Raw genomic sequence first — 25,223 nt, 5'->3', positions numbered from 1 at the left:
GGCACTGCAAACTCAGGTATGGCTTTTAACCAGGGGAGGATCACAATGTCCAAGGTGTTTTTAAAACACAGTCTATGAATATAGAAATATTGGCCCAGAACATCACCCAGACAGTCAGGACCGCATACTGTGCTGCTTGCTGAAAGGTGACGTGGTCGGATTTACAAGGGGCAGTGCCCCAGCTCTGCTCTTCCCAACAGCTAAACCCTTCCCTGGAAAGCTTCCGAAGAGAGAAAAGGGAGTTGACACACAGCATGAAAAACGTCAAAGCTAATGGCCACACTTCGGCAAGATTGTAATCAAATAAAAACATGATGGACATTGTTAGGCAAACACAGCCAGAGACGTTGCTATGAGCGCCACCTGCAATAAAGCCTAATCTCGGGACTGGAGACAGCTTATTTTGAGGGCTCATAAAGTGCCAGCGCACATACAAAACACACCATAAGGGCTTGGGAGCAAGCCAGAGCCAATGTCACATTTGCTTCTTGTGCAGAGAGGAGTTTCACCCCAGCTGAGCCTCCTGCTCAGCGTTGCTCTTCAGGAACAACACACAGACATTCCCAGCACAGCCCTCCCCACACTGCGGCTGACTGGCACCTGCTTTGGCTCAATGGATTTTTGCACATAGAAACAAAAGAGCCCATCACCCTACCCGTGCCACCTCCACACCATGAGGACACGTGTCCTGGCAAAGGGGGTTCCGGTGGAAGACTAATGAAGGATCTCGAGTTAAAACCCACCTCTGTGCAGAGGAGGTTTAACTGGAGCAGCACCCAGGGGACTCTGAGAGCCCTAGGATGGTGGGGCTGGCACAGAGCAGGCTCATCCATATCCAGAAGGTTTAATCTCTTGTCTAAGCCCAGCCATGAACCCAGAGACCCCCTATGTGCACAACACAGCTGTCCTTTTGCCGTCCCCATGCAGACATGGGTGCACTTGGCTGAGCTGCTGGCCCACATACCCATGGACTGGCTTTCCGGTTCCTGCACACACTCACTTTATCTCCATGTGGAATCATAGAATCACTTTGGTTGGAAAAGACCCTCAAGATCATAGAGACCAACCATAACCCATGTCCCTGAGAACCTCATCTCTATGTCTGTCCAACCCCTCCAGGGATGGTGACTCCAGCACTGCCCTGGGCAGCCTGTTCCAATGCCCCACAGCCCTTTGGGGAAGAAATTGTTCCCCAGATCCAATCTCAACCTCCCCTGGCGCAACTTGAGGCTGTTTCCTCTGGTCCCGTCACTTGTTCCTGGGGAGCAGAGCCCGACCCCCCTGGCTCCAAGCTCCTTTCAGGCAGTTCAGAGATCAGAAGGTCTCCCCTCAGCTCCTGTTCTCCAGCTGAACCCCCAGGTCCCTCAGCCGCTCCCATCGCACTTGTGTTCCAGACCCTCACCAGCTCCGTTCCCTTCTCTCAACTCATGTGCCTTTCTGCAACAAATGCCTTCTACTTTTTGAACCTGTTTGCAAAGTGAGCCACAATCCAGCATTCTTGGCACAAACTTCCCAGTGTAACTCAAACTGTCGTGGCCTCAACTCACACACGATTTTGCTCCTTTTCCCTGGGAAAAGCCACTAAATCACTCCCTGCTGCCCTGAGCAGTGGTGTTGAGGGATTAAAACAGGTTGCTGAAGCGTTCCAGCATCCCAGGGAAGTCACAGCACATGGCTGTGGGATGCTGGTGCTGCTCCTCAGGGTACCCATAGCTGTACCCACTGTGTCTGATCTCCACTGGGACACAGAGGAGGCAGGAGAGACAAAGCAACCCGCCCAAATGTGCTGGCACGGAGATGAGGCAAATAACGCTGCCTCAGCAAAAACTGCAGGTGAAAAAAAAATACATATCAAAGAGCAAAGAGTGCTGCTGAATCATCAGACACCAGGGAGCCTGGTAAACATGACAGTAGTAAATATCTGGGGAGCGTGGGGTAATTTTTCTTAAGAAAACTGCTTGAAATTGCAGGTAGCATTACTCACAGCAGATTTGAGTGAACAGCCCTCTGTATTTAAAAAGGAGGAGGAAATGCTTTTTCCAGGCGAACTTTTGGCATTCCCCAAATATGCCTTTTAAGTAGAACAGCACGAGAAAAGATAAATCTAAGTGCTTTGCAAATATGCTGGGAGTGTGTGCAGAGCACACGGCAGAAACCGCTGGGAGCGTTCAGTGGGGCCAGGGAGGGATCAGCACAGGGTACGCAGCACCCACAGATCAGCTTTTGTCCCAGCAGCAATTAGCGCATTCCTGCAGTGCCCCACAGCCCCGGAGAAGAGGCGTCCCTTGTCCCAGCCCCACACTCCCACCGAGGCACCCCGGCCAGTGATGGATGACAGACGGCATCCCAAAAGCAGGCTGGGGATGCTGCCTGTGCCAGTGAAACAATGCGGGGAATGCAAGGAGGACATGGCGGCAAAGTGTGGGGAAGCCTGCAGCCCAACCCTATCTCAGGCTGCATCACCCACAACGTGGCCAGCAGCTTCTTGCTTTTCCCAATTCACTTACGCTCCACTTTGCCGTCCATCACAAGGCTGCAATCGCAGCAGGCTGCCTGCAATTATAATAGTATCTAAATCGCTGCTATTTGAAGCTGCCCGTGGGCGTTGTACTGCATGCAAGCAGATTTTTGTGCAAGCCCTTTCCAGCTGACCAAAATGCAAACGGGCAGAGACAAGTCATAGAAACATAGAATCAATTGTTTGGAAAAGCCTCTCAAGGTCGTAGAGTCCAACCATTAACCCAACCCTGGCGCTGCCCCGTGTCCCTGAGAACCTCATCTCCGTGTCTGTCCAACCCTCCAGGGATGGTGACTCCAGCACTGCCCTGAGCAGCCTGTTCCAATGCCCCACAGCCCTTTCTGGGAAGAATTTTTTCCTAATATCCAATCTAAACCTCCTCTGGCACAACTTGAGGCCATTTCCTCTCATCCTTTCACTTGCTACTCAGGAGAAAAGGCCAACACACCCTCCATGGTGCAACCTCCTTTCAGGTAGTTGTAGAAGTCAAGAAGTAAGAAAGGACCCTGTCACAAAATCTGCTGCAGATTCGGAAGCAGCTTGCTGGACTCTGTGCATTTTACACCAATGGTTTCTGTCAAAATTGGTTTTAGCTCCAAGGCTGCCCGTGAGCATCAGTCTGTGTCTGACAGGGGGGAAACAGCTCTAATAAGAATGGGCAGATCTGCCTTTGCACCATCAGAGTCAACATGGGGGCTTTTCAGCTAACTGCACCAGGGCTTTCTGGAGTGAAAACACCTTTAAAAATCTCCACAGATGAATAAGCACAAAAAAATCAGAGAGAAAGGAAGAAAGAAATCCTGAGCATTCTTCTGGCTTAAACTTTACATCTCTTCAGCCACCCATCAAATAATTTTGGATTAAAACATTTTCTAGTGGAATAATATTCACATTTAACTAGCTGATTTTTCACCTCCGTACAAAAGCAGCACAAATCTGCACCACAACACCAACAGAAACCTCCCAGGCAGAGCTGTTTGTCAGGGGGAATAATTCCCATCTTATCTGTTGGTATCAGCCCTGCAAAGTGATTTATTGGGGCAATCAGAGACAGAGCCCCAGCATAAACCTGGCACTCCCCGGGGACCTCCCTGTGCGACAACCAGTGACACCAACCTTGTCACTCCCAGCGAGGACCGGCCCATGCACAGCCATGGCTGGTCCCTCCCAGCGCCCTCCCTGGGAGGAACACGTCAAAATATTTTACCTTTAGTTCATCAGCCCTAAAACACTGTCTCAAGGTGCAGCGTTGTAAAAGGTTTAGTCACGCAGCATCTCGGGGAGACTCCCAGCTCCTACTGACAGGGCTCTGCTCCTCCCAACAAGTGCCACTTGTCACTGTCACCGCATCCTTGGTGCTGCAGGGTGGGAGCATGGGAGACAAGTCATAGAATCAATTAGATTGGAAAAGACCTTTAAGATCATTGAGTCCCACCATAAAGCTAACGCTGCCAAAATGGAAAGTTTCCCAAAACAATTTAATTTGCTGTCAGATTGTGCTATTCTTCTCCTTTAATATTTGCTAAAATACTAAAGTAGTCCTGGAAAGACTTTTTGGATTTAAGATAAGGATTCTAAAATGTGTATGGAAGAAGAACAAACAAAAAAACCCACAAAAAAACACACCATCACATTAAATAAAATATTTGAAAATGTAATAGGCCATAAAATACTTGAACTGAAAATGACTGATTATGTGATTATTATAACAACATGTATTCCTTCCATAGAAATTAAACAGGTAGCTCATAGCAATTTTGCCTCCCTTTCCTTCGCATATTAAAAAAATAAAAGGTGAAAAAGAATGATGGAACAAATACTGCATATAACCACAATTTTAAGATAATGTGTTGTCAGAATTGGACTATATATACTTAAAGACAGATAATGCAAAGCGGCATTTTATTATGTTAGGAAACACAGGAGCCAGAACTGTTCCTGAGCAGATGCTGCATCCACCCCACAGAGAGCTGTGAGAAGATTAGGGAAGGGAACTCTGAACAACTTTATGAAAGTTTAGATGTCTTATTCTTGCAGTGTGCAGGGTAGAGGAGACAGGGGATTTCTCTGGAGGAGATTTCTGTTCTTACAGGGCTGGATAAATTAAACACTTTCCTCCTACAGCTCATTGCACTCAGGCATCCCAAAGCCACAGGGCAGCCTTGCACAATGACAGGGGTTGGGGAAAGAATCCTGTTATAGGCAGGGTCCCTGTTAGTGTCTAAATAAATTGTTGTAAGCCATGTTATTACGCAGGGTTTCCAGCTGGAAGCCCAGTCAGTTCTCTGCAGCACGGTGCTGTATGACCCAGCTATACCAAGTCACACCCATATTTCTTGAACATTTAGTTGCTATCTTTTCCATTTGATTGCCACCTGAATTTTCCACATGCCATCTGGTTTAGGGATCAATTTTAGACCGATGGCTTCCAGCCCTTGGTGGCATTTACGAACATGAGTCAGGTGTGAAGGCAGGTTCACAGAGGGCTTAGAGTGATAATGACAAGTGTTTATAACGGGATTTGATCCCATCTCCTACTCATATAGCCAGGACCCAACTTTGTTATGAATCATAGAATGGTTTGGGTTGGAGGGACCTCCCCAGCACCCCTGCCATGAGCAGGGACATCTTCACCAGCTCAGGTTGCTCAGAGCCCCGTCCAGCCTGGCCTGGGATGTCTCCAGGGATGGTTCATCCACCACCTCTCTGGCCAACCTGGGCCAGGCTCTCACCACCCTCAGGGCCAACAATTTCTTCCTCATGAACTGGGGTTCCTGAGAAATTATGGCGTTTTCTGTGTTTGCTACCAAGAAACGCTCAGCATGGGGTTTGGAGCCATTGCAAACTGATGCAGGCAGGCTGGGAGCAAAGGGCCCCCCCAAACAGAGGCCAAGGACCATGTCATGGCTGGAGGGTGAGACAGAAGGAAACCTCGAGATGTGAGGAACCTCAGCTTTGGAGACAAGTTCTCCTTTGCAGGATGTGGCTCGGTGCTGGCCTCTGCATTTCAGAGCTGGCAGAGCACAGTGAACACCAACGAGCTGGTTCCTCCACTTATTATTTCGACCGGCTTTTTATGAAGGTTAAAGATCAAGGCCCTGCCGAGCCCTTGGGCTGAGCAGTTCACATCTGAGCACACATTCAGGAAGGCTGGAGGGCCGGCACCCGCAGGCAACTGCCAAAACAAATGGTTGTATTACCCAACAGTTTCCTCCCATGAGACCTGATTCATGAAAGAGAAAAATTAAAGCCAAGAAGCCTTAGGTGTGGACCAGTGGTCCTACAGAGAAAAAAAAAAGGGCCCATGAATGAGGCTGTAGCAGATTACATCTCTGGTTTTCTTCTTCACGTGCATGTGGTTAAAAACACATGCATGCTGAAATGCAGGTTTCTGGAGGAAAATTAGTTTTACCGGTGGAAAGAAGAAACAACAAAAATATACCAGGGTTGGGGAGTCCCAAGGTGACTGCAGGTTGAGTTCTGGTCCTCAGGGCTTCACCCCACGCTCAGCCAAGGCTGCTGTCTTCCCTCTCCCATCGCACCCACTTACAGCCGCTCCCCCCCAGCATCGATGCTCCAACTGCTGCATCCCACACCCATACAGCCCCCACAGGAGCTCGTGGTCCATTTCCCACCGTCCGCACATTCGAGTGACTTAGAATCCTAAAATCATTTTGGTTGGAAGACACCCTCAAAATCATCGAATCCAACCGTTAACCCGACCCTGGCACTATCCCATGTCTCTGAGAACCTCATCTCTGTGTTTGCTCAACCCCTCCAGGGATGGTGACTCCAGCACTGCCCTGGGCAGCCTGTTCCAATGCCTGATAGTCCTTTCTTGGGAAGAATTTTTTCCTAATATCTAATACCCAGGCTTCCTCACATATCCGTGCTTACAAAGAAAGCCCCACGCATCTAAACTCATTGTCTGCATGAGCAACGTGGTGAGACTGGCGGGGGTTCAAATGTTACAACACTGTTTGGGAGATGCTTTTATTGCAACAGAGGGATGATGGAACTAATGTACTAAGTGTTGGTTCTTCTATAGCTCAAGGTGGCATCTTCTAAATGCTTTGTGCTAATGGTTTTAATCACTTGTTCTCCTGCAGAGATTGAAAAGAAACTGCACTGAGGCAAAAGCAAAAGTTTTGCATTTCTAGAGGGGAATCCTGGATTTGCAACATGTTTTTAGGTATCTGCTCACCCTTATCTGCTCAGAGGGCCACAACAGGATTGGAAGGAGGTGCCTACAGACAGCACTGGACATGGAGCACATGGCTACAGCATCTCCATCCTGCACCACTGTGGGAGTTCCCCCTAAAACTGATTTTTTTCAAACCTCTTTACTGTCAGACCAACAGTTTCACTTGATATAAAGAAGCCAGAGCAGGGACTAGAGCAGCACCTATGGATGAGACAGGCGAGAACTCCTCAGTGCATCACTTGCTCCTGTTCAGGAAAATCCCCCACTACTGTCGTTTACATAATTAATGCACCCAAAGGTTCCTGAATTGCTTGAAATAATCTGAATATAGTATCTCTCCTGTGACAATCATTCCTAAAGAAAACACAGAAATCTCTGGGGAAGAAATACCAGGTGTTCTAATGCTAAAGGACACCAATAGCTGCGACTAAAACTACTAGGAAGGTGTACAAGCACTTGGCCATGAAAATGGGCTTAACATCTCTATCCTTGCAAAAAGCATCTTAGAATTTTTAAGGGTCACAAGGACCTGGATTTTATCGCATCTGAAAGACGGTGCCTCCCCCTAGCTCCATGCTGAGGAAGTGGTTCAGTGATGGCTCTCAAAACATCTGCCACTTGGAGCTCCCCTAAAGCATCTGGGGACTTCTCCAGACCCCCCATACCATGCTGGGATATTTCCACACAATGCTCTCAATACTTTTTATAGGAAAAAAAGAAAGAGAAACCAGATGAAAACATTTAGTGGAGCATAGCAGGACAACTGGCCCTTAGATGTCCTCCAAGCTCCTCTCTGCCCATCTACACATCCCTTTGTCAAATCACCCAGATCCTAAGCAAAAACAGAGCCTGGAAGTGATGGCATGGAAAGAAAAAGCACAGTCCAGAGAAGGTTGGATTTCTCCAGCACCAAGAAATACCAGGTGTTCTAATGCTAAAGGACACCAATAGCTGCGACTAAAACTACTAGGAGGGTGTACAAGCACTTGGCCATAAAGAAGCACTTGGCCTCAGAAGCATAACCTGCCTGCTGGAAATCCCACAGCACTGGAGACAACAACATCCTTACCTTCAGACTACTGAAAAGAGAGACCCTTTCCAAAATTTAAGTTGCAATTGATAAGCACTGATATTTAATTTTAAAAAAAAAAGAAAGTCATCTGTGGGAACAAAATGAGGTTCCCAGGCTTGGTTTTGTTCCAGGGCACTTCTTTTTTGGTGAAATCTGGGGCATCTCTCACCCTTTTCAGGTCTTCTCACCTTTCCTCCCAGCGATGGCTAAGGACAATGTGGACATCTCACAAAGGTGGGCATGGTAAATCTCAGCTCAAAGGACATGGAACTGGGAAGGTCTGGGCATAGCGCCTGTCCCACGGCCAGTCTGACCAGTGGGTGTCCATCTCCCTCTCTGACAGTCTGTTCTGAAACTCAGAAACATTCTGGACACCACGTTTACAGGCCAGAGAGATTTCGAGAAATGGACGTTTTTCCAAAGGCTTAAAAAAAAAAATCCTAGTAAACTTTTTCAACAATTCAACTTCACATTTTTGTCTAATTTCCAAGAGACACTGCTAATTTGAACACATGTGAACTCATGGGACTCGGCGAGGCATCTCACCGCTCTTTGGAAGACATGACGCATATTCCTATATTCTCCATTGCTATTTCCACCAATGAATCTCACTCACATTCTCCTTCTTCCCTACATGCTCTGCATTATTAATAGTGTCCCTGTTGTCCTCACTCCAGCTCACCAAGGCCATCTTGAATTGGCTGGGGATCTCACAGTCTCTGTATCACCTTCCCGGAGGACCAGAACACATCAACACATGCATCTGCACATACCTCTGTGATGGACAAACTTCAGCAGAAGGGAAACTGAGAGGCATCAGAAGCTACACAGAAGTTGTGACAAACCATCCCACACAGGCAGGAGCCCCTTCTGCAAATAAATATAGAATCACAGAATGATTTGGGTTAGAAGGGACATCTGAACATCATCTAGTCCAACCTCCCACCATGAGCAGGGACATCTTCACCAGCTCAGGTTGCTCAGAGCCCCGTCCAGCCTGGCCTGGGATGTCTCCAGGGATGGTTTATCCACCACCTCTCTGGCCAACCTGGGCCAGGCTCTCACCACCCTCAGGCGGAACAATTTCTTCCTCATGCCCAGCCTGAATCTCCCTCCTTTAGTTTAAAACCATCACCCCTTGTCCTATCACAGCAGCCCCTGCTCTAAAGTCTGTCCCTGTCTTTCTTATCAGCTCCTTTTAAGTACAGAAAGGCCACAATAAGGTCTCCCCAGAGCTTCTCTTCTCCAGCTGAGCCCCCCAGCTCTCTCAGCCTGTCCTCCAGCAGAGCTGTTCCAGCCTTGGATCATTTCTGTGGCTCCTCTGGACCCGCTTCAGCAGGTCCATGTGTGTCCTGTGCTGAGGACCCAGAGCTGGACCAGCACTGCAGGGGTCTCACAGAGCAGGACAGAGGGGACAATCCCCTCCCTGCACTTGCTGGTCATGCTGCTGGTGATACAGCCCAATATATGATTTGCCTTCTGGGCTGCAAACCCAGGTGCATCCTGCAGATGCAATTGAATCTGGACCAGCAATGCCTCATGCCCAGGGAAGCATGGCTGGAGAACATCCACCCAGGGGTACCTCTGAGGCTCTCTGCTTATGTGACACTTGAAGTTTGATCTTAAATGACTCAGTAGTCCGGATTTGTCTCATCTAACTTTCAGCACTTTGCTAAGGAAGGAGACATGGTTCCCTGGGGAGATGGTAGGAGTCAAACATGGATAGATGGACACAGCCCCAACAGCCCTCGTTCCCTCTGATGCATACACAGACTCCACACACACCCCTTCTCCTCATCCTCTACTCCATTTATAAAGGAAAAGAAACATCCCTCCAGCAAAATCAGGAGCTACGCTGTGGTTTTTATTTCACTACAAGCTTTTTATAGCTACCAGTGAAAAAAAGCCCTGTAACAGGAGAAGGTCGGAGTAACGTGACCAGCGTGCTCAGCGCTGCCGGGGCCAGCGGCGAACGCTGCTGAGGGCGGCCAAGCACAGAACCACCAACCTGCGGTCAGCAAACACAGCTGGCACGGCCCCGAGCAGCCCCGGCGCGATGCAGAACCCATCACCCGCAGGGAACGGAGCTTCGCTCCTCATGAGTGCAATTACACAAGGAGCTCTGATGACCTGTTCCAACACTGGGCTGGTGCTCAGGAGCTTCGGAATCATGTGCTTAAGTAGCTGGTCATAAGTATCAGGGCAGGACCAGGGTCTAGTCCTTCATTTCACCACTGCAAAGCACTCTGAAGGAGCTGTTGGCTCCGCAGGTCTTTACATTGGATTGCAGAGAGCATATTTGCCCTTAAGTCAATATGAAACGAATTGTTTGGAAAAGTAAAAAAATTCAGATCCCAGATTCTGTTCCCTTTAGCATGAGAAAACTTTGGGGGAAAATAAAAAAGAGCCTGGAAAAAAAAATTATCCACATTGGTTAGGATCTGAAAGCAAATCTTCAGAGGCAACAAGGTCAAAACCCAAAGTAAGAAATAAACTTGAGGACCCCCCCAAGCACTGGAAAAGCTGCTGGGGAGCGGGGGGGCAGCAGGACAGCCACCCACACCAGGTGCGCGCAGCCCCCCAGGCTCACCCGTCCTCTTGTTCCTCACCAAAATACTCATTCACCAGCTCTGCAGCCCAAAGTGCCCTCGCAACAACCAGCACCTCAGGAAGTCTAAAAGGGTAACAGGAAAACCAGCAAAAGCTGCGCAGAGACAGCACCACCCACCAGCCTCCCCACTCGCCCTCCTGGGTGTTTACGTAGTGTCATGAAATCCTATATAACCCAGCGGGGCTTTGCTGGTTGCTGAAATGTTTGTGTCAGAACACAGCCTCATTCATCAAACGTGTTGCTAATGAATTTTCCACTGAGCAAAACTGGGGATGCTCTCGGGGACAAGCTCCTGAAACGGAGTCTGTGTTCAGATCCAACTGCTGGCCAAAATTGGGTTCCTTGTTTCAGATCAGATTTTAAAAATATTAAGAAAAAAAATATATCCAAGTGGGACATTCATCCCCAGCTTCAACCCCTTCCAAAGACAAGCCATTTTTACCTGTTTTGGAGCAAAGGCACCCACTCTCATTCTCTGCAGAGCCACCTGAGACTTGCAGATAGCAAAGGAAGGGAAGAAAAGTCACCCCACCAGTGACAGAAGAACCCCAGACCTACTTTCAGAAGGGATTTTGGCACTAAGGAGCCCGATTTTGAGATTTAGACGCACATTTTCCTTGCAAATTAATACAAAGGGAGAGTCCAGAGTGTTTGGTGCAGGAATCTCTTCAGCAAAGCAGGACCTGAGCCAGGGCAAGGACAAAGGGGACGCTGGGGAAGTCTGTGACATCTTCCCCTTGTCCTCCTCTGCCCACCGCCTGGATCAATCCCTGCCATTTGGCAGGAAAACCAATCCCCCCACCGCACAAACCACGTTTCATAAGGAGATTGCATTTCAGAGAGGAAAAGCCTCCAGCATTTGGCTCCCTGACCCTATGGCGAATGAAGCGGGTGGGCTGGGGGCTCGTCCAGCCCCGGGGGACAGATCCACACATGCAGCCTGCGCATGTCCCGCATCGTCCCCACGTGAAGGCAGCTCCATGAGACTTGCAAATATTCTGCGTTCAAGCAGAGCGAGCGCTTGCCAGGAGCCCTCATGAGGGCCACGGCGTGCTGGGATCGGTTCCCAGTTCTTGCTCCAAAATATCCCGTAACATTAGTGCTCGAGGCATGCCGCAAAAAACAATTATCTGCTGGGACTTGCGGCAGGGACTGACGGCCTGGGAGTGTTGTCCTGCCCGTTTTTAGCCTCTGTGTAATCAGAGCTATATTGCTCTATGGACATTCTGTTTTACCCCACCTCTTAGTGCAATGCTTATTACATATTTTAGGGGAAGCTGCACGTAGATATTTAATGACTGCTTTTTCTAAAGCCCGGGTTATGTCCTTGCAAGCATTCCTCCGCTGGGAATCACTTCGGATGCAAAAAAATATAAAAAGCAAGAGGCAAAAGTGAAAGAAGAGAGAAAAGACAGAGAGCAAGAGCCTGAAAGGCCCGGGAAACACCAACAACCTTACAAACCAACCAGCCCTTGCAAAGTTTCTGCACGGACATGGATGTCATGCCTTGGTGACATGCCTGGACAACAGCAGAGCAGGACGCTGCAAACGGGAGGCAGAGAGTCTCCTTTGAAATGCCACCTTGATGGTCAGGGGTTGCACATGGGGGAGATATTCAGTCATTCTGCAGGGTCAGGGGAAAGCCCTGGGCAGCAGATATTGGAATCGATGCCATTGGGATACCCACACCCTCACCGACATCCATGGGAAACCCCTGGTTCACCACGAAGGAAAGGAACAGGTGACACAACCCCATCTGAGGCGACCTCAGTGAAATGATAAAAGAACCTGCACTCGGCATGACCCCAGCTTGTTACCAGAGCTACAACCCCAGCAAGAGAAATGAAAACATGCAGCAGCTTTTGGATTTCCCAACACTGAACTCTTTCAAGATTCAGGGTGTTGGGCCATCTTGTCTAGACTGGACTTTTGCCGAGAAAGGTTGGACCAGAGGATCCTTGTGGTTCCTTCCAGTCTGCTATTCTATAATTCTGTGATTTCGTCTGGGAGCTTGCAGAGGGTCCTTCTGCTATGGATGCGGCACCCAGAGCCCCCGGGAAACCTTTGTCCACAAGAAAAGCTGCGTCAGCCCCGGGCAATGGTGCTCCGAAGGGATGGGGAAGAAGGACGAGGTGGCTCGCTTGGAATTCAGGCAATGCAGCCATCAGTCTTGGAGGACTGTGCTGCTACAGGGAGGGGGAGGAAGAGTTTTCCAAGGCAAAAGTGCTTATTCATCACCAGAACTCATTTGGAAATTGTCCAAAAGGCAGCTGTTTGAAGAACTGAACTTCTCCTCAGCACATCCCTCCTGTGACATAACTTTGAAGGAAGGTTTCTCCTCCCTGCAGGAGGTGGGACTGGGGCAGAAGTTCACCATGGGACTGTCCCTCCCAGGCAGGGCTCCCATTTTCTTGTGGGTTTTTTTGCTGTTTTTTTTTTGCTCCTGTGCAGAATAGAGCATTGTACAGCGGGTTCTGTAAGCCTTTCCCATAACAGTCATAGCAAACAATAACCACCATACCTTGGGGAGCGACACAACCTCTGCTTGCTCCCACTTGCCAAGTGAACGGCACTTTCAATCACACCATTGTGCAGACTGGCAAAACACCATAAGCACTGTCACCTGCTTTCAAGGTTGCACCGGGGAAGGTTCAGAGAGGATATTTGGAATATTTTTTTCCCCAGAAAGGGCTGTTGAGCATTGGAACAGGCTGCCCAGGGCAGGGACTCCAGGGAGTCACCGTCCCTGGAGGGGTTGAACAGACATGGAGATGAAGTTCTCAGGGACACGGGGTAGTGCCAGGTTTGGGTTAATGGTTGGACACAATGATCTTGAGGGTCTCTTCCAACCAAAATGATTCTGTGATTCTAAGGTCACCATTACAACAAGTCTCCTCTACCTCCTGCACCACCCAGGTTTTACAGGGGCTCACCCTATCATTTCTGTGTCATCTCGCAATTGAATGCTCCAGGGAGGAGAGTTTCCAGTGAAGTGCCAACACATCCACATGGTCCCACCACAAACTGCCCGGCCCTTGACAGCAGCACCTTTCCCTGCTCACACTGCTTCGTCTAGACACTGGAACATGGGCAGAGCATCCCTGATTATCCATTAGAGAGTGAATCAGCAAGTCTAGCTGTGGATTATCTCTCCATCAGAAAGGATAGCTCTCATTATCATCATTGTACTTTGCCATAAATCTGCCTGAAGGAGCCTGGCCAGCAGCCCAGAAGGGCTGGGGCAGCCACAGAGAGTTTCTGTTCCCCGAGCATATTTTCATCTCTGCCACGCTGAGCTCGCCATGGCCCTGCTAACAGCCTAGGCTAATAGCAGAGCCTGCTTCCAGCTCAGAGGGATCAATGGTAATTTAATTGCTAGAGCATCTTCCAGGAAATGTGCTGCTGGATCCAGGCATGGTTAGAAGGAAAACAGAGAGGAGTGACACAGTGAGTGTCAGAGCAGGGCTTGCCTTGGCTGTCACCCTGATGTAAAGAAACTCAAATTCATAGAATCACAGAATGGTTTGGGTTGGAAGGACCTTCCAAGTTCATCCAGTGCCCCCCCTGCCATGAGCAGGGACATCTGCACCAGCTCAGGTTGCTCAGAGCCCTGTCCAGCCTGGCCTGGGATGTCTCCAGGGATGGTTCATCCACGACCTCTCTGGCCAACCTGGGCCAGGCTCTCACCACCCTCAGGACCAACAATTTCTTCCTCATGTCCAGCCTGAATCTCCCTCCTTTAGTTTAAAACCATCACCCCTTGTCCTATTGCAACAGGCCCTCCTAAAAAGCCTGTCCCCATCTTTCTTATCAGCCCCTTTTAAGTGTGGAAAGGACACAATAAGGTCTCCCTGGAGTCTTCTCTTCTCCAGGCTGAACACCCCAACTCTGTCAGCCTGTCCTCATCAGAATACAGGTCCAACTCCTCTGACACATGGAATTCTCAGTCTGGGTGCCTGCAGTTGCTGCTGCCTGTGGCAGTGCAGACCCACGCTGCTCACCGTCCTGGTGTGGAGGTACAAAGAGATCCTGGTGCACACAGAGACTGATAAATAAACAGGGCTGGCAGCTCCCCAGCGTAGTTATATCATGTTTTGATGCATTTACTGAGTTTGTAGGGCAAGGCTATAGCTTGAGAGCAGCAGGATCTGTTCCCTTTAACCCCTGGCATGCCTTCTGACAGCAGCTTCTAAGAGGGGCTTGAATGCCTTGCTACCTTTGCTGAATTTTGCAAGCAAGATCAGCAATGTTCTCTCTTTTTAAAGCATTTCCTAAACAGTTGGAGGTCTAGTATAGTCAAACAAGTAAGAAAGAGCAACGTTGGGGGGCGACCACAAGGGGACAAAGCATCTTGCACAGACATAACATATGACAACCTTTTTTCTGCTCTGCAGCACCAAGTGTAGGATGCAATGGCAGACAGGCACATGACATAAACTCCTCAGTCTTCTGGCTGTCTCTAGCTGACATGGTTTCTGTGGGTGGCTGGAATGCCATCTATCTCCTGAAGCTGCCAAAAGGGAGCCCAGGGTGCCAGCACCAAGGAGGAAAACCTTTTGACCACAGAGAAGCTGCAGCAGAATGACCTCCCACACACCCCACCAAGAAGGTGACAGGTCCTCATGTGAGGTCTGGGCACAACCACCCCTCCCAAAGTATGAGTCCTGCAAGAAGTGTCAACCCTGACTGCAAATTAAGAGACTTTTTGCAGCTGCTGCCTTTTGTGCTATCTTCCATCACAGCTTTGGCATCTCTCTGGCATTTTGGGAGCTATGTTTGGGGAGCAACGGGTCTGATTCAGGCTCCTGATGACTGTAAAGAGTAATCTGTTCTATATGGAGAGGACCATGGGGCTAAAATGTAACTGTCACCACTCTTCTTCCTGCATGTGCAGCCTTTGCTGATCCCTGGCACACAGTCAAGTAGAGACCATCAAGGTGGATGGGGAGAGGCAGACGTGCAGCTCCCCACAAGGGTGATTGGTTCCATCACTGTAGACAAAGACCAAGGGATCTGCTGTCCTCCTGCTGCTGGTGTTTTAATCTCCAAACCCAGCAGTTTTAAGCACCAGCTCCCCACTTCTGTGTGGGGAGCAAGCGACTGGTACGTCCTCAGCCTGTGGCGGTCCCACCAGCACACCCCATCTTAGAGGATGCTGCTGCATGGTACCAAATCAGTCTGTTCATCTCTAACATTGCCACTATGGCAGAACTCATCTTCCCTGCTCCCTGAACCTTTGTTCTCAGGAGCCATGTAAAATAAACTTGTGGAGGCTGGTTGATAGTACAATTCACTGCCTTGTAGATGCTCCATCACTGGAGACATCCCAGGCCAGGCTGGACGGGGCTCTGAGCAACCTGAGCTGGTGAAGATGTCCCTGCTCATGGCAGGGGGGGCACTGAGGGAGCTGGGAAGGTCCCTCCAACCCAAACCATTCTGCAGTTCTATAAAATGTTACAGCTGCTGGGAAAGGAAAGGACCATGGAAATGGACCATGCAGCTCTGGTCAGCCACATGTGCACAGACAAGGATTGCCACAAAACTTTGGCTGAACCTGCTCACACATTACCCTGATCATCGCTATTGAAAAAAAAGCAATCGTATTGGAGTGGGAGCTTTCCCCCAAGCACAGACTGCAGTCCTGGAACAGGCTGCCTATGCTCCTCCAGCTCTACAGACAATCTACATTTTCTAGAAGCAGCACTACTTATTTGCAATGCTGTTGTTCCTAAACAGATAATGCAGAGTCTCATACCAGCACAGCTAAAGATCTAGGAGAAAGTCCAGCTCTTCTTCCCCAGCCTCCTTGAGAAGATATCTTTTATTTATCTATTTAAAAACTGAAAATCTGTGGTCACAACCAAACCAAAATCAGTTTGTGGTTTTCAGATCTCTAACAAGAAACTGTAACACCTTTAAGAAAGCATCTACTGTGCATTAAGAAAACTTTTAAAAGCATCTAATAGTTTCATTCAGCTAGTAAGACATTTCCATTACAAGAAAAGTGGAAAAATCCCTTGTTCAACCCAAAATACATACTCAAAATTCCCAGTGCGGGACTAAGGTCAGACTTGAAGAAACAGATGCCACCAAGACAGGGACTAAAGGCAGCTATCCTTGGAGCTTTGTGAGAATGAGGTGCAGGGATTCACCCTCACATCTGAGCCAAGGAAATCTCATCCAGCCTTCAAGCTTCACTTCTGTCCTCACTGCGCTAACAAGCAGCTCTGCTGGAGGATGCAGGTAGTGAGGACAGGGAGAAAGAAGTGACAGAAGAATGGTCAGCCTAGAAAGACTGAAATTACAGCATTTGCACTCTCCTTCCCATAATTCCCATCCATGCTACGATTTCCAGATGAGCCTTGAGCCCAAATAAAAGCGGGAACGCAAGCAAAATCTCTTTAAAAGTGTTGGTTTCACTGGAGGGAAGAGGTTTTGGGGATGGAACCACATTTCCAAGATACCTATCCATACCCACAGACTGCAAATAACATCTATGAGCTACCTAGACAGTTTTCCTGCATCCAGAGCTTACAGCTCATTGCAGAACTGAGGCCTGAGCAGTTCAGGAAATCCAAACAGGGCTGGTGCACTAAACCTTTCCAGCTTTTCCGTCTGCAGGTGAGGGATCCAAGCACCATTGCTGCTGCAGCAAAGGCACTTGCTGCTCACACAGGGATGCAGGAGCGGAGATGCAGGAGCAGGGAGGCAAAGCTGCAGTTGCTGTGTGGGGAACCCGACGAGCTGGCACATAACGAGGCAGCATGAGACACGCCACAGGAAAGGAGTTTATTGTTCCACTCAAGCAGCTTGGAAAGCAGGCTCAAGATCAGAGCGAGGTTTAATGAAAAATAGTTTGAGGTGAGATGGAGATCTCCGGCGGCGTTTTGGAGGCACGCCCTGGGAGCCACGTGTCACAGTGAGCATGACAGAGCCTGCCAGGCCTTCAGCCCATTGCTCATCAGGATTGTTTTTCCTGCCTTTAAGGCTCTAAGGTGCAAAAGTTGAATCACCCTGGATCCTAGGAGACTGATCCTGCAAGGCACTGAATACTGCCCACCTGCAAAGACTCTCACGACATCTGGACATTATCAGCCCCACCTTTCTGCCCACACATCTTTTTTATATCACAAAGACCTGGGAGTCTTTACTCCCACAGAAGTCAGCACTAATCTTCCACTAAGCTGCTATTTAGAGTATCACAGCAGATCCATAAATACAAATATATAAACCTACCCACCCTGGTGAGCATCACATGATGAAGCCCTTCAGGGCACTATCTCTCTGCGGTTCAGGTTGCAAAGTGAAGAGTGTTGCCAAAAACAACCAGTGCAGGACAGTCTTAATGAAAAATACAGTTCATGCAGTTTTTGAAGAGCCAGCACCGTCCTTTGAAAACCTCTTCACCTGCCACCCACACCTGATCTCCCACTCCTGCTGAAACAGTGGAGAAAACAGTAGCTGGGAAGGTTCAACACCACAAGATAGTAACAGACCCAAAACACATTGTGAGCAAGGTTGGACCTCAAGAGGTGGTTCAGGTGGGACTGTTGTGAAACACCACCCTGAAAAAAGTCTCTGAGTACTTTAAACTGTGTGTTAAAGGCCATTATCCAAATTCCATAGAAGGGGAAATGGAGGCAAAGTGAAATGTAGTGATTTAGACCTTCAGCACCCAGCAATGAGTGACCTGATAAAACTACCCTGATCACAGTCGTCATCGTGCTTCAGAGTTAATCACAAAATTGAGGCTCAGCCTCCAATGTGCTGCATGCCCACCCTGGAGATGAGCCAGGACAGCTTGCTGCAAGGGATCTGGCCTCTCAGCCCCCCAAGATCTTGTGGGTGCTTCATGCCTGGACTGGAAAACGCTTCCAGAGCTGTGGGAAGGTCAAAGCCACCTAGACCAGTCCCAAGGCTGCGAGGGTCCAAGGGGGTAATGCGCTGTGTTGCAATTGGAAGAGGATTCACAAAGAGAGCTTGTGTTTATGCACTGAGCTATAAATATTCCTTTCTGAAAAGGCAAAACGGGAAAAATGTCTAGATGTCTATTTTTGCCTCCTCTGCTTCACCCACTTCAAACATTGACATCATACCAAGCTCCTACTGAGACAGAGTCATTCCCGAGACCCCGAGCAGCACAACGGCACCCAGGGTAAATGCTGGGGAAAGGAAAAAAAAGCATCTTTGTACCCTGGGAGGACAGACAGAGCAGCACTTGCAGAGGGGAAATTCTTGCATGAAAATGGGAGGATTTCCACTGCTCTTTGATTCCAATAAAAATGACTGAGCAAACCCCAAGTCCAGGCTGTCACAGCTTTGTTCCAGGCTCACCTGAGGCTCCAAGAGGCTTCCAGCCACCCAGGTTCAGCCTCATCAGCCCAACAGCAAGCAGTTCTCTCCCATCTCCCCTTCAGTTTCATATAACTCCACAGAACAGGGGGTTAGCAGGGCCTGTTGTGATTGGACAAGGGGTGATAGTTTTAACCAAAGGAGGGGAGATTAAGGCTGGACATGAGGAAGAAATTGTTGCCCCTGAGGGTGGCGAGAGCCTGGCCCAGGTTGGCCAGAGAGGTGGTGGATGAACCATCCCTGGAGACATCCCAGGCCAGGCTGGACGGGGCTCTGAGCAACCTGAGCTGTGAAGATGTCCCTGCTCATGGCAGGGGGGGCACTGGGGGAGCTGGGAAGGTCCCTTCAACACAAACCATTCTGCAGTTCTATGTACATGCCCCAAGCTGCCTCTAAGGAAAGAAATACCCATCTTGGTGAGAGTAATGCAGTTTGCAGCAGGCTGTGACCCCCATGGCACTCATCACAGGCTTCAGGAAGAGCTGTGAAAGACAAGAGAGCAGCAGCACCAGCAGCTCCATCACCTCGGTGTCTGCAGCATCTCCCCTCTGCCTGTGTGGGATGGTGAGAACAGCATTCAGCAGAGCCAGGAACCATTAATTGTAATTGCTGGCAGCAGCTCAGTTGCTCCAGGGCTCAGTCACAAGCACTCACAGAAGGTAACAGCAGCAAGAGCTTCCCCACCCAGAGCTGCTGCTGGTACTGGCGGCTGCATGATGACGGATGAATCAAGCGGTGAATGCAGACACCAAATTGTTGAGATGTGCTATTTCAGAAACACCTTGGTGTTTTCTGGACAACTCTTAGCTCTGCTCACAGCCAGCTCTAATTTCTACCTGTTGTGCTTATAGCCATAGTAAAGCACCTTGAGATGGAAGGTTCTCAGTAACAAATCCTCCAACAAAAAGCTTTTCTTGGGAGGTTAAAATGCTGGGCTGGAAGCACCCCAGAGACCTGATCTAGGGACTATAGTGTAGCATCATCTCCAAATCAGCACCACGTGCTGCTGGAGGTTTGTCACCTTGGTGCCACGCTATCATACCTTTCAGCAGGGCAGGGGTCTCACCCAGAGACACTTTTCTAAACATATAGCACATAGGTGACACACTCAGTGGAACAGCTCTGGAGCACAGTAACTGCCCCCAAACCCTCAGCAGCTTTGCAGCCAGTCAACCCATCTGCCAAGTTGCAAAGCGATGCTTAAAGTCTCACCAGGGTCACCAAGCCACAAAGGCTGCCATTCTCCTCAGCCTTCTTGTCCCACTCCTGGGTGCTGGCATATATATGACCACACTCACCCTGCAGGAAATCAATTCCTATTTTACTTAAATAAGGCAGTCAGCACCTGGCTTATATCTATTTAATGACCTGAGCATCTGGTTTCAATACAGCAGGCAAGGAACAACCGCAGCATAATAAGAGTCATTTAGAGCTGCAATTAGCTCTTGGCCCCCAGTTGTATATTATAATAACAAATTAGGTGCTGCTACATCTGTTGACAGATGTAGGGGGTTCAATTCCACTCCATCCCCAAGAGACACCCTCCACATCCTCCCATCCTCAGGTCCCCAATGCCACATCCAATGTTAAGCCGCTGCCCTGTTCCAGCACCTTACACATCGGCAGGGATCCCGTATTTTCCTACCCAGCGCTCTGGGACCAGGCTACAGAGCAAGGCTAGGGCCCAGGACACCAGTACTTTATTGGTTTCAGCCTTACCAGATGTGTGTCCAGAGTACAGAGCTCACTAGTGTGGTGATGAGCCCACTCGGTATCCCCAGTGCCATGAACACCCTCCCCACACAGCCCTGGGCTCACCAACACCACACATTGCTATGCCCTGGGACTCCAAAATAATAGTGGTTGATTTCAACTAGAGCTGAACAGAGCCCTCAAAGTGTTTTATTAATGCTAACGGCCAGTACAAACTGAAACACAGAATTACCGTTCTGCAAATTCACAGCTCTGGAGAGATCGCTTTTATCATCAATGACAACAGAAAAGTCAAAATTTCCCACTTTAACCTTCTCTAAAGACGTGATGTATTTGCAACTATTTTTAAGGATAAAATTATTCAATTCATTGAAACATTTACACCTCTGGCCATTTTGCCACAGAAAGCTGTACTACCAGAACATTTTCAAGGCTGCTTTAACCTGCCTGAACTCCAACACACAATCCAATCCAATTGCACATCACTGTCCCTGCTACAGAGAGAGAGCTTAAACTGAGACCAAAAGAAAGTAGCTAATATACCCAGCGAGGAAAACAGGAGAGCAAAGAGCAGCCCACAATGCCTCCACGAGCCCTTGACCTGACTATGGGACAGGTCCCCACCTGGAAAGATGCTGGTTGCAGGGACACCCTGGGACACCTTCCCACAGTGAGCTCTAACACGTATAAACACATGCACATGCAAAAAGAAAAACAAGAATGTTTCCTCAGTCACCTCAGCTACCATTTCTGGCTCTCTAGGGATGATTTCAACCTTTTTCTAGACCATTTCCTCACCACAGAACTGCTTATAAATAACTCAGGTCTTTCACCTGCAGAACAAGAAGGCCATTCCCCAAGGGAGGAGGTGTAACAGCGAAAATGGTTTAACACAGAGGTAAGAACAAGATCCCAACCCTGCTAAAATCTCTGTACAGTCAGGAAAAGGAAGGTGGCTGTTTTTCATTTTGCCATCCCCAAGCTGTGCACACACAAATTCACACCTGCCTCAGCATCCTCTACACAGGCAGAGCTGGTGAGCCTGGAGAGAAATCACTGCTGTATCCCCTGTGCTGGGAATGTGGGATTGCAGAGCAAACCAGGAACCCTGAGAAGCTTGGACAGGGGTCCACAGCACATCATTAATCATAGAATCATTTGGTCGGAAAAGACTTTCAAGATCATCAAGTCCAACGGCTAACCCAACCCTGGCACTAACCCATGTCCCTAAGAGCCTCATTTCCATCTGTTCCACCCCTGCAGGGATGGTGACTCCAGCACTGCCCTGGGCAGCCTGTTCCAATGCCCAACAGCCCTTTGGGGAAGAAATTGTTCCCCAGATCCAACCTCAGCCTCCCCCGGAGCAACTTGAGGCCGTTTCCTCACACTTTGTCACTTGTTCCTTGGGAGCAGACCCCGACCCCCTCTGGCTCCAAGCTCCTTTCAGGCAGTTATCTCACACCTCTTCCACTTGCTTCAGCACTTCCACATGACACCATCCTAACATCAACTACACACATTGATGCTATTAAACAGAAGCCACCAACCCCCTTACAGACCACGCCCCACACAGCCCCCCTGGCCAGAGGCTGGATGCCAAGGAGGTGTAGGGGGGGACAGTGCCCACAGCCCCCCAGACACAATTGGGACAGACACATCCCCAGCTGGTGCTCCTAACTATTTCTCTATTCATTGCATCATCAAGGAAATAAGTGTGTGACATCACAGCATCCCTTTTCTGTTCATGGTGAGGGATGCTGGAAAAGTCAGAGAGAAGAGCTGGAAACCAAAGTTTGTTTATTTCTCCCCAGTTCCGTGGCTTGTGACCAAAGAGGGCTGGCAGCGAGATGCTGCTGGACACGGGGCTCGTGACGTGCTGCACGAGGGGTGTGAGTAACTCAGGGCTCCAACCAGGGCAGGGAACAAATTTATTTATACATCCTTAGAAAGCAGTAATTTCTCTTTTTCTGTTGCATTTTCTAATTCTTTACGTTTTTTTTTGACTGCAGAGGCCCAGCACTGTTTCCCTAAGCATTCAGCTGACAAGGGACACTGGCCCCATCTCAGCCAAAAATCACATGAGCTGACAGCAGCAGTTGGGAACAGCACACTAGACACAGCAGCAAATACTCATTATTAGAGGAGTTGTTTATAACTGTGCTAAACTTTTCCAGGGCAAATGGCTTCCTCAAGCAAATTTAATTTTGATGGGGGGGAAAAAATGAACATTTTTTTTTACCATCACAAGGAAAATAACTGTTTCAAATGCATTAAACATTGAAATGAACTGACACCAGTTCAGTCCCTGCATAAGCGGAACCTGAAATTAGAAGGGATCCCTCCTACAGGAAGAGGTGTCTTTTGCAGTCTTGATGGCAAAAATTCTTAGAATCACAGAATACTTTGGGTTGGAAGGGACCTTCAAAGCTCATCTAGTCTTTAAGTAATCACTCAGTATTTTGGCCAATTTGAACCCTGCCTTGCCCATTGCGCAGGTTGGACCTTTAGTAGCAGAGGTGGACACACTGTCAGACTCCATTGCACAAGCTGGAAGGTCTGAATGACAGCAGGTGGCCATAGATGTTCCTAGAAAACTGGATTCTACCTCTGCAGCCAAATAACAACAAGGTGATGCCTTTGCAAATGGTTTTTAAAAGCCTAATAACATTCCCCATCAACTAAGGTCTAAGTAATATATAGATACACATAAATATATAAAGTACCTACCAATAAACATTCTTTGGAACCACTCCACCAGCAGCTGGAGACCCTAAGTATACTCTTTGCAGTATAAGGCTAAGGACTTGCAAAAAACTATCCCATCTCCCTCAACAATTTTTACAAACAACAGATATACTAAGGTCAAAGTGAGGAGTAGCAGCTCATCTACCAGCTGTCTGCTCAGCTTTGCTGCTGCACTGCTTGTGTTTTAATCAACTTGCATGCATGAACGTGTCATACATACATATATATATATGTACACAAAGAGTTGGGAAAACACAGCTTGAACAGACCAGGGGCTGCTGGCACTTGGCACCGACGCCAGCAGGGTCACAAGACGCAGGAGAGCAGAGAAGGGCCCTGTGTGTGCTGGGCTGCGTGGGCGAGCAGGCATCTGCATCCCCATCCCCTGCACCCTTTGGGGGACACTGCCAAAAGCAAAGCAGCAAACAGCTAATGATGCATATGAAGCAAGTTCACTAGGAAAAAGCTATGGTTTTCTCCAGACCTGAGAGCAGACAAACTAAAAAGGCAATACCGCTGTCTTTTGAGCTTGTCTGCTTTCATTCCAATGGGGCTTTTGGGAAAAGAGTCAAAAAGTTCAAAAAGTTAAATGCTACTTGCATTTGTAGTTTAATGCACTTTGGAAAATGCTTGAGAGCATCTTGTTCTTTTCTTTGTTTCTAGCTCCAGACGGATCATTTCTTCTTGTTGGAATGTGCCAGGCAACTACGCGGTAGCACACGCGAGCGGGGTTTTCTTGCAGAAATAACCTTTTTGCAAACACTTGGCAATGGCAAACTGCTCTCAGCCGTGGGCATTTCTACAGAGACCTCCCCAGTCCCAGGGGTGCTGCTCCCTCCGCTCGGCTGGGACAACACTTGGTTTTCCTCCTCAAAATCAGCATCTTGAGGCTTGCTGTTTGGCTTCATCTCTGCTGGGTGGTGGGATGCAGCTTTTCTCTGCTCATTCTGCTTAATGAGCATCTTGACCACGTCCGACGTGTGGGTGACGTAGGCAGGTCGAGGGGGATGGCGCTGGATGAGGTGGCGTGGCAGACCGATGTTGGCCAAGGGCAAGGTGCAGTCTGGAATCCAAGAAAGACACCGTGAGAGCATGAACAGTCACCTCCTGGCTTCTTCCCTCTCTGGGAAAGGTTAGAAGAATCTTTTGGTGACACCAATGCTCTTTGGAGCCAAAGACCAAGGCTGGGATCAGTGGTGGCTTTGCTACAGCCATGGAGGGCCAGGCAGCACTAAGGGACAGCAGTGACATTCCAGGTATATGCTCTGCCTCGAGATTCAAATAACTCATGCAAGAAATACAGATGATATCAATCATTTCTAGCCTTTGTGCCTTTACTTCTATACTTAAGCACAGGATGTGATCACACTGACCAAGCAGGTGCAGAAGGTCAGTATTACACCCAGCAGCACAATGGGAAAGGGGAAAAAACCCCATCAATTCTCATTTCTGCAGCACCAAGAAATGGCCAAGATAGCACCCAGCAGGACGAGACCACACTGAAGATCTTTCTAGCCTCAGCTTTCTGCCCTAAACCCCTTAATTATTTAAGTCTTGCGCCTCAAACACAAAAACGCAAGGTTGGTAGAAATAGCTGGAGGGATTAGACTGAGCCTACTTAGGAAGATATCTGCCCAAGGGAAACTTCAAAGCAGAAAATCCAAGAAAAAGAATAACGCAGAAAAGGAAGATGCAACTGCCTGAAAGGAAGTTAAAGCATGGAGGTTGTTGGTCTCTTCTGCCAAGTAACAAGTGATATGGCAAGAGGAGATGGCCTCAAGTTGTACCAGGGGAGGCTGAGGTTGGATTTCCCCCAATTTCTTCCCCAAAGGGCTGTGGGGCATTGGAACAGGCTGCCCAGGGCAGTGCTGGAGTCACCATCCCTGGTTCTCAGGGACATGGGTCAGTGCCAGGGGTGGGTTAATGGTTGGACTCAATCTTGAGGGTCTTTTCCAACCAAAATGATTCTGTGATTCTATGAGAAGAAGTGGCTGCTGTGGGGGACAGC

The 25,223-nt window shown here is 48.8% G+C and overlaps 1 protein-coding gene across 2 annotated transcripts in view; it reads right to left on the bottom strand.

Annotated features, from left to right (window-relative positions):
• The window catches only part of TEKT3 (tektin 3), a 74,774-nt gene that overhangs the window by 25,351 nt on the left and 24,200 nt on the right, over positions 1–25,223 (bottom strand). Inside the window, exon 2 of one of the 2 annotated variants that reach the window (XM_065034561.1) lies at positions 8,568–8,664. The exons of the other annotated variant lie outside the window; for it this stretch is intronic. The gene's annotated coding sequence lies outside the window, so the exon portion shown is untranslated. The remainder of the gene's footprint in view (positions 1–8,567; positions 8,665–25,223) is intronic. 2 annotated transcript variants of the gene reach the window in all.

This window comes from Columba livia, chromosome 18 (genome assembly GCF_036013475.1).
Source record: "Columba livia isolate bColLiv1 breed racing homer chromosome 18, bColLiv1.pat.W.v2, whole genome shotgun sequence".
NCBI lineage: Eukaryota > Metazoa > Chordata > Aves > Columbiformes > Columbidae > Columba > Columba livia.
The sequence above is the reverse complement of the archived record's forward strand: the minus strand, read 5'-3'. Positions and strand labels throughout refer to the sequence as shown.